Raw genomic sequence first — 14,225 nt, 5'->3', positions numbered from 1 at the left:
TATCTATCTATCTATCTATCTATCTATCTATCTATCTATCTATCTATATCTATATATATGTGCATATAATTTTTTCCCCTTCAACTACCCTCATACTGACAAAGGTTTCCTGAGTTACAAATATCATCTTTCCATGCAGGAATGTAAACAGTCCAACCTTAATAAGTCTCTTATGATTTTCTCTTTCCTGTTTACCTCTTCATGGTCCACTTGAGTTTTGTATTTGAAAATCAAATTTTCTATTCAACTCTGGTCTTTTCATCAAGAATGCCTGAAAGTCCTCTATTTCACTGAATGACCATTTTTTCCCCTGCAGGATTATACTCAGTTTTGCTGGGTAGGTGATTCTTGGTTGTAATCCTATCTCCTTTGCTCCCCAGAATATTATATTCCATGCCCTGCGGTCCCTTAATGTAGAAGCAGCTAAATCTTGTGTTATCCTGATTGTGTTTCCACAATACTTGAATTGTTTCTTTCTGGTTGCTTGTAATAGTTTCTCCTTGACCTGGGAACTCTGGAATTTAGCTACAATATTCCTAGGAGTTTTCCTTTGGGGATCTCTTTCAGGAGGAGATCAGTGGATTCTTTCAATTTCTATTTTGCCCTCTGGTTCTAAATTATCAGGGCAGTGTTCCTTGATAATTTCTTCAAAGATGATGTCGAGGCTCTTTTTTTGATCATAGCTTTCAGATAGTCCAATAATTTTTAAGTTCTCTCTCCTGGATCTATTTTCCAGGTCAGTTGTTTTTCCAATGAGATATTTCACATTCTCTTCTATTTTTTCATTCCTTTTGATTAGTGTTACAGTGACTTGATTTCTCGAATTGTCCCTCTCTTCCAATTTCTCCATTCTAATTTTTAAGGAAATATTTTCTTCAGTAAGCTTTTGGACTTCCTTTTCCATTTGGCCAATTTTGCTTTTTAAGGCATTCTTCTCCTCATTGGCTTTTTGGACCTCTTTTGCCATTTGGGTTAGGCTATTTTTTAAGATGTTATTTTCTTCAGTATCTTTTTGGGCCTCCTTTAGCAAGCTGTTGACCTGTTTTTCATGATTTTCTTGCATCACTCTCAGTTTTTCCTCTACTTCTCTTACTTGCTTCTCAAAATCCCTTTTGAGCTCTTCCAAGGCCTGGGACTGATTCATATTTTTCTTGGAGGCTTTGGATGTAGGAGCTTTGGCTTTGTTATCTTCTTCTGGTTGTGATCTTCTTTGTCACCAAAGTAAGATAATATAATCTGACTCCTTTTGCACTGCTTACTCATGATCCCAGCCAATTATTTGAGTTTTAAACTCTTTGTTAAGGTAAAAATCTGCTTCCAATGTGAAGAGTGTACTGTCCCAAGCTTTGGGGGTTTGTACAGCTGTTTTCAGAGGTACTTCCAGGGACCTGTAAATTTTCAGTTCTTCCATGGTGGTATGATAAGGGGTGAGGTGCTTCCTCTCCACAGTCACAACAAGCTCCACCACACCAGCACTCCTCCTCGCCCTAGGACTGCCCCTCAGAACTGTGACCCAGATCCAAGCACTGGTAAAGCAAGAGATTCCTGCCTCAGCACTGGCAAAGAGATCCTTGCAATCCCCCTCTGATCAGCCACTCGATTCCCCGATTCCTCCTCAGTCTGTGGGCCGGTAGCTCAGGAAAAAGCCGAGGACCAGGCCGCACTCGAGACTTGTGGCTGAGACCTAGCTCCTCTCTCACCACAGTCACAGACTTTTCCCACTGACCTTCTAAGTTATCTTTGGCATTCAGGGGTTGAGAAGTCTGGAAACTGCCACAGCTGCCCACGATTCAGTCCTCTGAGGCCTGCTCCAGGGTCACTGTGGCCTGCATACCCATGCCAAATTGCATTCCTCTCCCCACCTGGCACGATATGCCTTTCCGATCAACCATCCAGGCTGTCTTGGGCTCGAAATTTGTTTCATTCTGTCTTTTTGTGGGTTCTGCTGCTTTAGAATTTGTTTAGAGCCATTTTTTTAGGTATTTGGAGGGCTTTGGGAGAGAGCTCAAGACAGTCACTGCTTTTACTCCACCATCTTGGCTCCGCCCCCCCTCATTATTTCTTATAGAAATAGTAGTATTCCGTCACAATCATATAGAACAACTTTTTCAATCATTCCCCAATTGCTAGGCATCCCCTCAATTTTCAGTTCTTTGTCACCATAAAGGAGAACTGCTATAAATATTTTAGAACATATAGGTTCTTTTCCTTTTTCCCTGATCGCCTTGGGAAACAGACCTAACAGTGGTATTGCTGGGTCAAAGTTTTATGACTCTTTGGGAATAATTCCAGATTATTCTCCAAAATGGTTAGATCAGTTTACAATTCCACCAACAATGTATTAGTGCCCTGTTTTTCCACATTCCCTCCAACATTTGTCATTTCCCCCTTCTATCATTTTAGCCAATCTCGTAGTTGTGAAATGGTACTTCAAAGTTGTTTTAATTTGCATTTCTCTAATCAATAGTGATTTAGAGCATTTTTTCTTATGACTATCTATAGCTTTGATTTCTTCTTCTAAAAACTGCCTGTTTATATCATTTGACAATTTATCAGTTGGAGAGTGACTCACATTCTTATAAATTTGACAAAGTTCTCTTTATATTTGAGACATGAGGCCTTTATTTGAGAAACTGTCTATAAAATTTTTCCCCTTTCTTTTTGTTTTCTTCCAATTTTGGCAACATTGGTTTTGTTTTTATAAAAGCTTTTTAATTTGATGTAATCAAAATTATCCATTTTATATCTCACAATTCTCTCTATCTCATAAATTTATAAATTCTTCCCATATCCATAAATCTCATAGGTAATATGTTTCATGTTCTTCTAATTTACTTACAATATCTTCCTTTATGTCTAGGTCATGTATCCATTTTGACTTTATCTTGGTAAATGGTATAAGATATTGGTCTATACCTAGTTTCTGCCAGACTTCTTTGTAGTTTTTCCAACAAAATTTTACCAAATAGTGAATTCTTATCCCCAAAGCTTAAATCTTTATATTTAGCAAACACAAAGTTACTATAATCATTTACTACCATGTATTTATATCTACTCTACTCTACTGATCCAAGATTCTATTTCTTAGCCAGTACCAGATAGTTTTGATTATTACCATGTTATGAAATACAGTTTAAGATCTGGTACTGCTAAACCTCCTTCCTTTATGTGTTTCTCCTCATTAATTCTCTTGATATTCTTGACATTTTGTTCACAATCAGACACAATGTACTTTGACCCTGACATAATGATATCATTTTGGTCCTTACTGAGCATGAATGATAACAACTAATCAACCAACCAATGTTTTGTTCTTTCAAATGAATTTTGTTATTATTTTTCTAGCTCAATAAACTACTTTTTTGGTAATTTAATTGGGATGGCACTGAATAAGTAGATTAGTTCAGGTAGAATTGTCATTTTTATTATATTGGCTTAGTCCACCCATGGGCAATTAATATTTCTCCAAATTTAAATCTGACTTTATATGTATAAGAATGTTTTATAATTATGTTCATATAGTTCTTGGGTTTGTCTTTGTAGGCATACTCCCAGGTATTTTATATTGTCTACAGTTATTTTAAATGAAGGATCTGTTGGTGATATATAGAAATGATGATTTATGTTTATTTCATATCCTTCTACTTTGCTAAATTATTAATTATTTCAATTAATTTTTAGTTGGATCTCTAGGATTTTCTAAGCATACCATCATATCATCTGCAAAGAGGGATAGTTTAATATCTCATTGCCCATTCTGATTCCTTAAATTTCTTTTTCTTTTCTTATTGCTATTGCTAGAATTTCTAGCACAATTTTGAATAATGTTAGTGATAATGGGCATTCTTGTTTCATTATCAATTGTTTCAAATCAATTATGTTAAAAATTTTCCTTATATCTAATCAGCCCTGCACTCCTGGTATAAAATTCCATTCAATCACAATGTATCATCTTTGTGATATTTTGTTGTGGTCTTCTAACCAGTAATGTATTTAGGATTTTTGCATCAATATTCATTAGTGAAATTGGTCTATAATTTTCTCTCTCTGTTTTTGTTCTTCCTGGTTCAGGTATCAGCATCATATCTGTTTTATAAAAGGAGTTTAGTAGGACTCCATCTTCCAAATTGTTTATTTAATATTGGAATTAGTTGATCTTTAAATTTTGGTAGAATTCACTTGTAAATACATCTGGTCCTGATGATTTCTTTTCTTAGGAATCTCATTTATAGGCTGTTTAATTTCTTTTTCTAAAATAGGTTTATTTAGATATTCAATTTCCTCTTCTGTTAATCTAGGCAATTTATATTTTTGAAAATATTTTTCCATTTCACTTAAACTGCTATGTATAGGTTTAATATTGATATTACTTCATTATCCATGGTACCTTTTAACATAATATAGTTTTCCTGTTTATCTCTTTTAATTAAATCTATTTTAGCTTTAACTTTGTCTGAAATCATGATTGCTACCCCTGCTTTTTTTTACACCAGCTGAAGCAGAATAAATTCTACTGCAGTGCTTTATTTTTACTCTATGTGTGTCTCTCATTTTAAAATGTGTTTCTTGTAAACAAAATGTTGTCAGTTTCTGGTTTTTGGTCTATTCTGTTATCCATTTCAGTTTTATGAGTGAGTTTATCCTATTCACATTCAAGATTGTAATTACTAGTTGTGGATTTCCCTCCATTCTATTTTTCCTCACTGTTTATCCTTCTCTCTCTTTTTACTCTATCCCTCCTCAGAAGTCTAATTTACTTCTGACCACTGCCTCCTTAATCCACACACCCTTCTAAGAATCCATCTCTTATCCTATCCCCTTGCCCTCCTAGTTCTCTATAAGTTAAGGACATTTTTATACCTTACTAAATATATACATTATTCCCTCTTTCACCCAATTCCAATGAGAATAAGGTTTTCATATTACATTTTCCACCCTCTCCTCCACTTCACTGTAACAGTTCTTACAGTCATGCCTCTTTTGCATGACAGCATTTGCTCCATTTTACCTCTCCCTACCCAATTACATTTTTTAGGATTATCCCATTATAATCAACTCAACCCCAAGCCTTCTATCTATGGATACTTTTGAACCACCCTAGCAATGACAACATTCTTATGAGTTACAAATATAATTTTCTCATATGAGAAGTAAACAGTTTAACCTTTCTAAATACCTTATAACTAGTCTTCCATGTTTACTTTCTTATGTTTCTCCTGATTCTTGTAGGTCAAATTTTCTGTTCGGTTCTGGTCTTTTCCTCAAGAATACCTGAGAATCTGTTAATTTATTAAATATTCATTTTTTCCCTTGCAGGATTACATTTAGCTTTGCTAGGTAGGTTATTCTTGGTTGCAAACCCAGCTCCTTTGCTCTTCAGAATATAATATTCCATGCCTTTCAGTCTTTTAGTGTAGAAGCTGGCAAATATTGTATTATCTTTACTGTAGGTCCAAAATATTTAAATTGTTTCTATTTGGTTGCTTTTAATACTTTCTTTTTGATCTGGGTACTTTGAAACTTAATTATAATGTTCCTGTGAGTTTTGTTTTAGGATCTCTTTCAGGTAGTAATAAGTGGATTTTTAAAATTTCTATCTTAACCTCTAGTTCTAAAACTTCAGGGAAATTTTCCTTAATAATTTCTTGAAGTATAGGGTCTAGAGTCTTTTTTATCATAATTTTCAGGTAGTCCAACAATTCTTATATTATCTCTCATCAATCTGTTTTCCAGGTCACTAGTTCTTCTAATGAGATATTTTATGTTCTCATCTATTTTTTCATTCTTTTGATTTTGCTTTATTATTTCTTGGTGTCTAATGAAATCATTCATTTCTCCTTGCCCAACTCTAATGTTTAAGAAGTTATTTTCTTTGGTAAGTTTTTGTATCTTTTACCAATGAGTTGACTTTCTTTTCATTTTTTAAATTTTCTTGCATTACTCATTTATTTTCCCAATTTTTCTCCAACCTCTCTTAATTGATTTTTAAAGTTTCCTGCAAGCTCTTCTCAGAACTCTGTTTGTTCTTGTGATCATTTTACATTTTTCTTTGAAGCTTTACAAGTAGCTGTTTTAATTTCATTGTCTTCCTCAGAGTTTGACCCTGATCTTTTCTAACACCATAGTAGCTATCTATGGTCAGGTTCTTTCTCTGCTGTTTACTCATTTAACAGCCTATTTCTTGGCTGTCGACTTTATGTTAGGGTTGGATTCTGCTCCCAGGGTGTTGGGAATAATGTCTCAGATTGCAGGTTTTTCAAGCTATTGTTTTCTGAGCCCTATCTGGGAGTCTTTAACTTTTTGGCTCTTCCAATGTTCTACGATTCAAGGCCAGGTGTGTTCATTGCTCCTCCAGCTCATGTCTTGGTTTAGGAGTGACCTCTGGTACTCCTCTCCTCTCCTGAGCCATGACCAGGACCTCCAGCACCACTGCCACCATAAACACTCTTACTCTCGCTCTCTGTGGCCCCTCAGGCATGTCAATTCACATCTCTGCCCTAGAACCAAAACTAGGGATTCTGCTCACCTGTGAGTGACCACAACCAGCAGGGCCCTGCCCCTCTGCAACCTCACTCACCGGCTATGTTCACTCCTTTTTGCCAGCAGCTGTACCTTATGATTGCATCTGGTCAATGCACCTTGGCCCTGAGTCAAGTTCCAGTGACCTACCCTACCCCCAGCAATCTTCTCCTGATCTTCTCTCTGGAATCCCCACAACATCCGTGGAGATGAAAGTTCCCAAAGCTAAAGCTGCAGTTAATACAGCTGCCTTGGGGCTTGCTCTTTATAAACTTGGAGGTATCTTCCCACTGGTATCTGAACTTCATTCAGGCTAGACCTGTACACTGGGAAGTCAGATCTTTCCTAATGTCTTACCAAGTTGTCTTAGGCTGGACGACTGCTTTAACCTGACTTTTACTTTTCTCTGTTGCTCTAAAATTCACTTTTTTGGGGGGGGGGATTTGGGAAAAACAGGTAATTTCCTGCCTTTTTTAGCTATCTTTCCATAATTCCTTCTGGCCCTCTCCTTTCAAGTCCCAAAGTATAGGAAAAGCTGGTCTAATTCATAGCTCCACTGAAAATGCATTAGTATGCCAATTTTCCCAAAGCCCTTTCAACATTTCTCATTTTATTTTTTGTCATTTCTGCCAATCTGATGGGTTTGAGATGGAACCTCAGAGTTATTTTAATTGTCATTTCTCTAATTATTAGTCACCTGGAGCATTTTTTTTGTTGATAGCTTGGATTTCTTCCTTTGAAGTCTGTTTGTTCACATCCTTTGATTATTTACATATCGGGAAATGACTCTGGTTATAAATTTGAATCAATTCCTTATATATCTTGGAAATGAAATCCTTATACTCTGTTAATACTACCCATGTTGCATTTACCTCCATACCTTTTGTTACTCTTGCTTTCATCTTCTCTACATTTGTTTAAAAATTTTAAGTTAGTTGGTGGGTTCTTAGTGTATTTGCATGTATCTCTTCAGATAACACTTCCTCTTTCTTCTCACCAGAATTTTATTCTATGTGTCTCAGGATTTTATTCTTGAGTATTTTCTATTTCTCCCTTGTAGAATTTGAATTTTTGGTTTCCTACTTCCTCTTCCTCTGGACCTTTTGAAACCTATAGATTGGCTGCCAGATCATAGCCAAATTTCCTCTTCTCTATGATAAACTCTAAGAACTACTTCTCTCGAAGGTACCCATCATTTCCAGTCAATCAGGTGACAAGTATTTATCAAGTGCCTGCTATGTACCAGGCTAAACACTGGGGATAAAGGGAAGACAATCTGATGGGAGAGACAATATCCAAATAACTAGATACAAATAAGACATATGAGGGATAAATTGGAGATAATTGACAGAGGGAATGTGCTAGCTTTGAGGAAGATCGGCACCTTGTTGAAGGTAGGATTTTTAGCTGGTACCTAAAGGAAACCAGAGAAACTAGGAGATGGAGATGACGGATGAGAAAATGCTAGGCACTCAAACAAACAGTTCCTTCCTATTGGTAAAATTAAGCCCCAAGTAGAATTTCCCCTTGTTTGTTCCCCTACCTTTTGAAGGATGAAAATGCTCATGATGAAAGTCAATAAAAATTCAATTATTGCTAACTCTGCTTGTGTGTGTGTGTGTGTATGTGTGACAGAGAGAGACAGAGACAGAGACAGAGAGAGACAAAGAGACAGAGACCCAGCAGATATCCAGATAAATGAAATTGATTATCACCACTAAATCACGTCTCAGTGTAGAATTATGATTTGTTTTATGAACTTCTCATCTATACCCTTTTCCTATCATGGTAGCCTATAGCATACTCTGATGATAAAATAATTTCTGTTTCATCCTCATCAATGATATGCTTTCTCCTGTGTTTCCTTACTCTGCCTATATTTCCTCAAATGAGTATAGCCTTTTAATATATAATATTATATATCCTTACCTATCTTTTTTTTGCATACAGAACCAAATTCCAGTGATGGGTCTTTTTTTCAGTAAGTCTCAGTGCTACCTGTGAGGTCAAACTAGTCTTTTTGTATTAAGACCTCTAGTTGCTTGTTGCCCATACTTTGTGTTCTATGTATGGATATTTGAGGCCACAGGTTTTGCTCGTTTGCTTTCTTGGGTTTTGTCTCTTGTGAAATTCTAGATGCCAGCTGCTATCTACTCCCCTGCCCCAGCATTGTGGTTTCTCTCTGTGATATCTGTCTTGGTGGATGTACACAAGCAAAATTCCTTCCTTCCATTTTTGTTTAAAGTCCTTTTGATGAGATTTGAAAGACCCTAGGCTAGTATATTCTTACTACTCTCATTCAGTGCATTCCATATCCAGACAGGAACCTGCCATTTTGGTATTTGAAACAGTTGAACAATTAGTCAACAAACAATTAGGTCCCTTTGTTAAATACTGGGGGTATAAATACAGGAGACAGAAGTAATACCTATTATCTAGGAGCATTGTAACATCTACCATGATACTTTATTAAATATTGTTCTTAATGGATATGCTTTTGGATAGAAGGTTAGAAAAATATATTAGGAAATAGCTATATGCCTATTGAAGGCATATAATGTTTAACCTCTTAAACTGTACTACTTGGAATTTTTGTTTACTTTTCAATTATTGAGCTTCACATTTTTCTCTCATTTTATGCATTAGAAGCCTTTAATAATCTAGGAGTGGAAATTTAAAATAAAGGTTAATACCACTCAGAGGAACACTATATTTTGGGCTCTTGGCATTTTGTCTAAACTGAATTCACCTATTACATTACAAATACAATAGAGTTGAAAATAATAGGAATGTGGAAGTAAATGGTTTCTTTTTTGTTGTTTAGAAATTAAAGTAATCCAGGTACATTTTTTAAAAAAAATCAGTTAAAAAAAGAAATTAAAAAGGGACAAATCAAGGTACTTGGGCTCTAGTCATTAAATGTCTGTATGTACAAACATATTACCGTGTAACAAAGGGATGACTATATCACAGAATGCTAATGTTTTATCCTCTGTTTAGTATCAGTCATAATAAATTCTGGTTGGTTCATTTTATTTCATAATAATTGCTTATGGCAGAAAAAGAAAAAAAGATTAATGAATAAAAGGTTACTTTGGAATTGTAGTTAAATAAAATGTATTTCAAGCATTTGGGATATTCATGAGTAAATTATTTAGATTCTGGTTCATACTACTACGTATAACACTAACATACAGTCCAAGAATGTTTTTTAAGTTCATTACCTATTATTTATTTATTAAAGGAACAAATTTTTTTTAAATAAATTTGTCCCTCTCCCTCCCTCCACCCCCATTGAGCAAATTAAAAAACAAAAAAGAAAAACAAATCTCTCAACATATCTTTACATTGCCCAACAAAACAAATTCCCACATTAGCCATCTTAAAAAATGTATGTTTCTTTTCTTAAAAATGTTAGAAGAATTTTATTGTGCATTCTGGGTGATGAAGCTTTACTACTTAGCACCCCTGACTCCTTATTGGTATTTTAGGCCCCATTAAAATGAAACTAAGGATCTGATTTTAATTGAAGAAATTGAGAACATTAAGACTGAAATTTTCCTTTCATCTGGTTTTCTTAAACTCCATCTATTTATGGTGATTTTTTAGTTTCCTTAAACATAAATCCAATATCTCTATATTGGAATATCTTTAACTATTGAAATGGCTTTATCCTAAAAATGTTTTGTGTTTATATTTAATCCCCCCCCCACCCAGGTACTGAAACTTTAATAGTAATCAAAGTTAAAAAGTTTCTCATAAGAGTTGTTTGTATTGATTATTTTGGAAGGTGGGGAATTAGGTTACGAACACTATAAAGAATAATAATAAAAAAACTGATAGTTAACATTTATATAGTGCCTACTATATATTAAGTATCATACAATTAAATAAAAGAGGCAGAATTCAAACTCACCCCACTCTTAATTTTAGGTCCTGCATTTTTCCACTATAATTCACTGCCTCAGATAGTATATGTTTAATAAAGAACTTGAACACTTCAAGATTCTGTAATTCCATTGGTGACCCTACTCTTTCCATACTAATGTAGACTATGACCCTTGCACACCTTAGTAGGAAGTCTTCATGAGTTGTCATAGCTGAAAAAAATCTGTCACCTGGTTGCCATTCTTCTAGTGGTGAGCTGTGCAACATTTAACTTGGATTACAGGCAGGCTATGTGCTAAGCACTTTACAAATATTATCTGATTTGGTCCTCACAAGAATCCTAGGAAGTAGGTGTTATTATCTCCATTTTGTACATGAGGAAACTGAGGAAATAGAGGTTTAGTTATTTGCCCAGGGTCACAAAGCTAGTAAGTATCTAAGACTAGACTAGAACTCAGGTCTTCCTGACTCTAGAACTTATGCTCTATTCACCGCACCACCTGGCTGTCCTTAGTGTAGAGAGTTTCATAATTTGATATTGTGATGAATCCGAGATTTCTCAGTGTGGGTACTTCCTTCATCAGTGCAGATCATGACCCATCTTTACCTTCTTATCCTATATGATTTTTTTGTCCATGCTTTTCCATAAATCCTTCATCTAATTCTTTTAATATTTCATGGCTACCATTGTTGCACTCTGTTATTAACCTGCTATGCCTTACCCTTGTTATGTGACTGGACCAGCTCCTTTTCTAGTCATACCCATCCTTGATGGATATGATGTACATAATCACAGTAGACATTTATAGACACCCAGGGTTTCAGAATGTGTATATTCATTCTCTCATTTGAGTCTCACAAAAACCCTATGAGACATTATTACCCTCATTTTACAGGTCAGAAAGCTAAGGTTCAGAGAGGCTGAGCACTTAGCCATTGTTTAAAACACAGACACACACACATCTATTAAGTATCAGAGGCAGAATTCAAACTCCCTCCTCTCTTGACATTAAGTCCTGCATTTTTTCCCATTATAACACAATGCCTCTGATAGTATGTATTTAATAAGTAGCTTGAACATTTCAAAACTTTAGGATTCCATTGGTGAACCTACTCTTTCCACATAGATGTAGAAGACTATAACTCTGTCATACCTTAATAGGAGGTCTTCACGAGTTGTTATGACTGAAAAAATCCATCACCTGTATGCCATTCTTCTATTGGTGAATTGTGCTATGTTTAACCAGGATGGTCCTTGGATGACAGCCAGACAGTCCACCTCCAGCTCTCTATATGAAGCATTTTCAGCTGGTTATGCCTTAACAAGAGAATTTACATTTTACTGGTATAGACTTCAAGGATCCAGGGTTACCTCCATGCCAAGATGTGATTTTATTAAACATATGTTGATTAATTGAGATTTTATCTAGCCATACAGGCCAAATGAGACTTTAATAGTCCTATTAAGGCTCAATATGCATACACACATATTACATATAGAGAGAGATAGAGAGATCAATTTTTATAATTAAGACATTGTTTAAGAGACATCAAAAGAGTGAAAAATTCTTTTTTAATTTGTATTCTACTCAGGTTTGTGTTGAAAACTAGAGAAACTTTTTTTGTTGTAATATATGGCATAACTTTCACTACCCGAACAGAAATTCTTCATTCAGTGGTGTAGTTATAACTTTCAAACTATGAATTATGACTCATACTGCACTAATCACCTTGGTGTGCTTGGGACCTTAATTTTCAGTTTAATCGAATGACATGTAATTTTTAAATGATTAAGTTAAGCAAATTGAAGATGTGGGCTGGATTAGACATTCAAAGTTTCTAATAAGGCAACAAGAGAATTTCAAGGCCATCATTGAGGTGTACTTTGCATCATTGATTGAGTGGAATAAAGCCTAAAGCCAGATGAGTTTCCAAACATAAAGTGAGGAGAGGAATAGTGAAAAACATTTGTAACAGATGTCATTACTAGCAAGCAAGCTTGAAAAAAAAGTTTGAAATAAAGATTGTGTTCATGCATTCACTAGTGATTATTGCTATCAAACAGAAATTGCATTTGGAATATCACCTTAAAAATGTTAGATTTCACTCATTCAAACATTTATTAAATACCTATTCCATTTCAAGACATGATTCTCTGTGCTGGAGATAACCTTCAAGGAGTTACAGTTTAGTGGGTGTGGGGTGAGGAGTCATAAATAGGTAAGATATAAAGTAAGATGTGATAGGGGCAAGGGAAAACCAAGCAAAGTATTTTGAGACATTTGAAGAGGGGCATACCACTTTTACCTGGAGTCACAAAGAAAGGCTTTATGGAGGAAGTAGTATCTGAGTTGGACTTTGAAGGAAGTAGTGAAATTAGGTAGGTAGAAATGGGAGGCAGAGTCTGTTCCAAGAATGGAGGAGAATGGTGTGAGCAAAAACTCAGAGATTGGAAGAGCCAGGGAGAGATAGTAGCCCAGCCTAGAAGGAGCCTAAAGTACATGAATAATGCCATAAGGCTGGTTGGGTAGTCTGAGCCATAATGTGGAGAGTCCTAAATGCCAAGGTAAGGTTTTAAATTTTATTTTGTATATAATGGGAAACCACTGAAGGTTTTAGATGAGAGAATTTACATAAATATAGGTCATTAGAAAGATTATTGTGGTAGTAATTCATGATCTTCTTGGAGGCAGGAAGATCACTTAGAAGGCTATTACAATAGTCGAAGTAAGAAGAGAAGAGGGTATGAAGTAGGGAGGTGGCAGTGGAAATGGTAGTGAGGAGGAGAAACCAGATAGATGCAAGCGATATATAAAGGTAGAAAGAAAGGTACTTAGCAATTGAGTTGATAAGTTATGGGAGGAACAGAGAAAATTCAAAGATAACTCCAAGACAATAAACCTGAATAAGAGGAGGAACAAGAGTGCCAATCAATCAATCATGTGCCAGGCACTGTGCTAAGCAGAAATAGAGATGTTAGAGGAAAGAGATGGATTTATGGTGAAGAAGATAAGTTAAATTTTAGACATATTGAGTTGGATTGTGAGTTATCTGTTTAATTTGGATATCTAAACATTAAATGCAAACATGGGCCTGGGGATCTTTGAAGAGGTTGGAGATAGAGATATAGATTTGGGAGTTGTCTGCAGAGGGGCAACTGAAGTCAGGGGAGTAGAAGAGATCACCACCAGTGGGAGAATAGAGAGTGGTCTTAAGGTTAATGTTTTAAGGAGAAGCCAGGACAAGGAGAGGAAGATAAGAGGCCAGTAAGAAAGACACTGAAGGAGTGGTCAAAGAGGTAGGAGAATTGCAAACCTGCGAGGTGATAGAAGCCAAGGGAAGAGAGAGACAGAGACCAAGAGAAAGGCAGAGACAGAGAGAGGGATGCGATAGGATGGGGAAAAGGGTGATATTTCACAGTGTCAAATGCTTCAGAGGATTAAAAAATGATGAAGGCAGAAAAAAAAGCCCATTGCATTTGAAAATAAGAGAGATTAGTTATCCTAAAGAGGGCAATTCACTAGAGCTATTTGTTTCTTAGAGCTGGAAAGAACTGTAGCAGTCATCTAACCCACCCCCTTTTCTGATTGGGAAACTGAGTATCAATAAGGTTAAATAATTTGCCAAAGGGTAGTAACAGAACCCACACTGGCACATAATTTCTTTTTCTTTCCACTGTACTACATTTCCTCCCCTAAATTGTATCGATCTCTTGAATGCTTCCTTTAGTAATAGCAGAAATTCACGTAAATATTAAAACATTCCTGAGAAATTTGCAGATTGGAATATGGTGGGAAAGTTCATTGGGAGGGGTGCAT

Source organism: Vombatus ursinus, unplaced genomic scaffold, assembly GCF_900497805.2.
Source record: "Vombatus ursinus unplaced genomic scaffold, bare-nosed wombat genome assembly UNPS02014812.1, whole genome shotgun sequence".
Taxonomy (NCBI): Eukaryota; Metazoa; Chordata; class Mammalia; order Diprotodontia; family Vombatidae; genus Vombatus; species Vombatus ursinus.
This window is presented reverse-complemented; position numbering follows the sequence as displayed.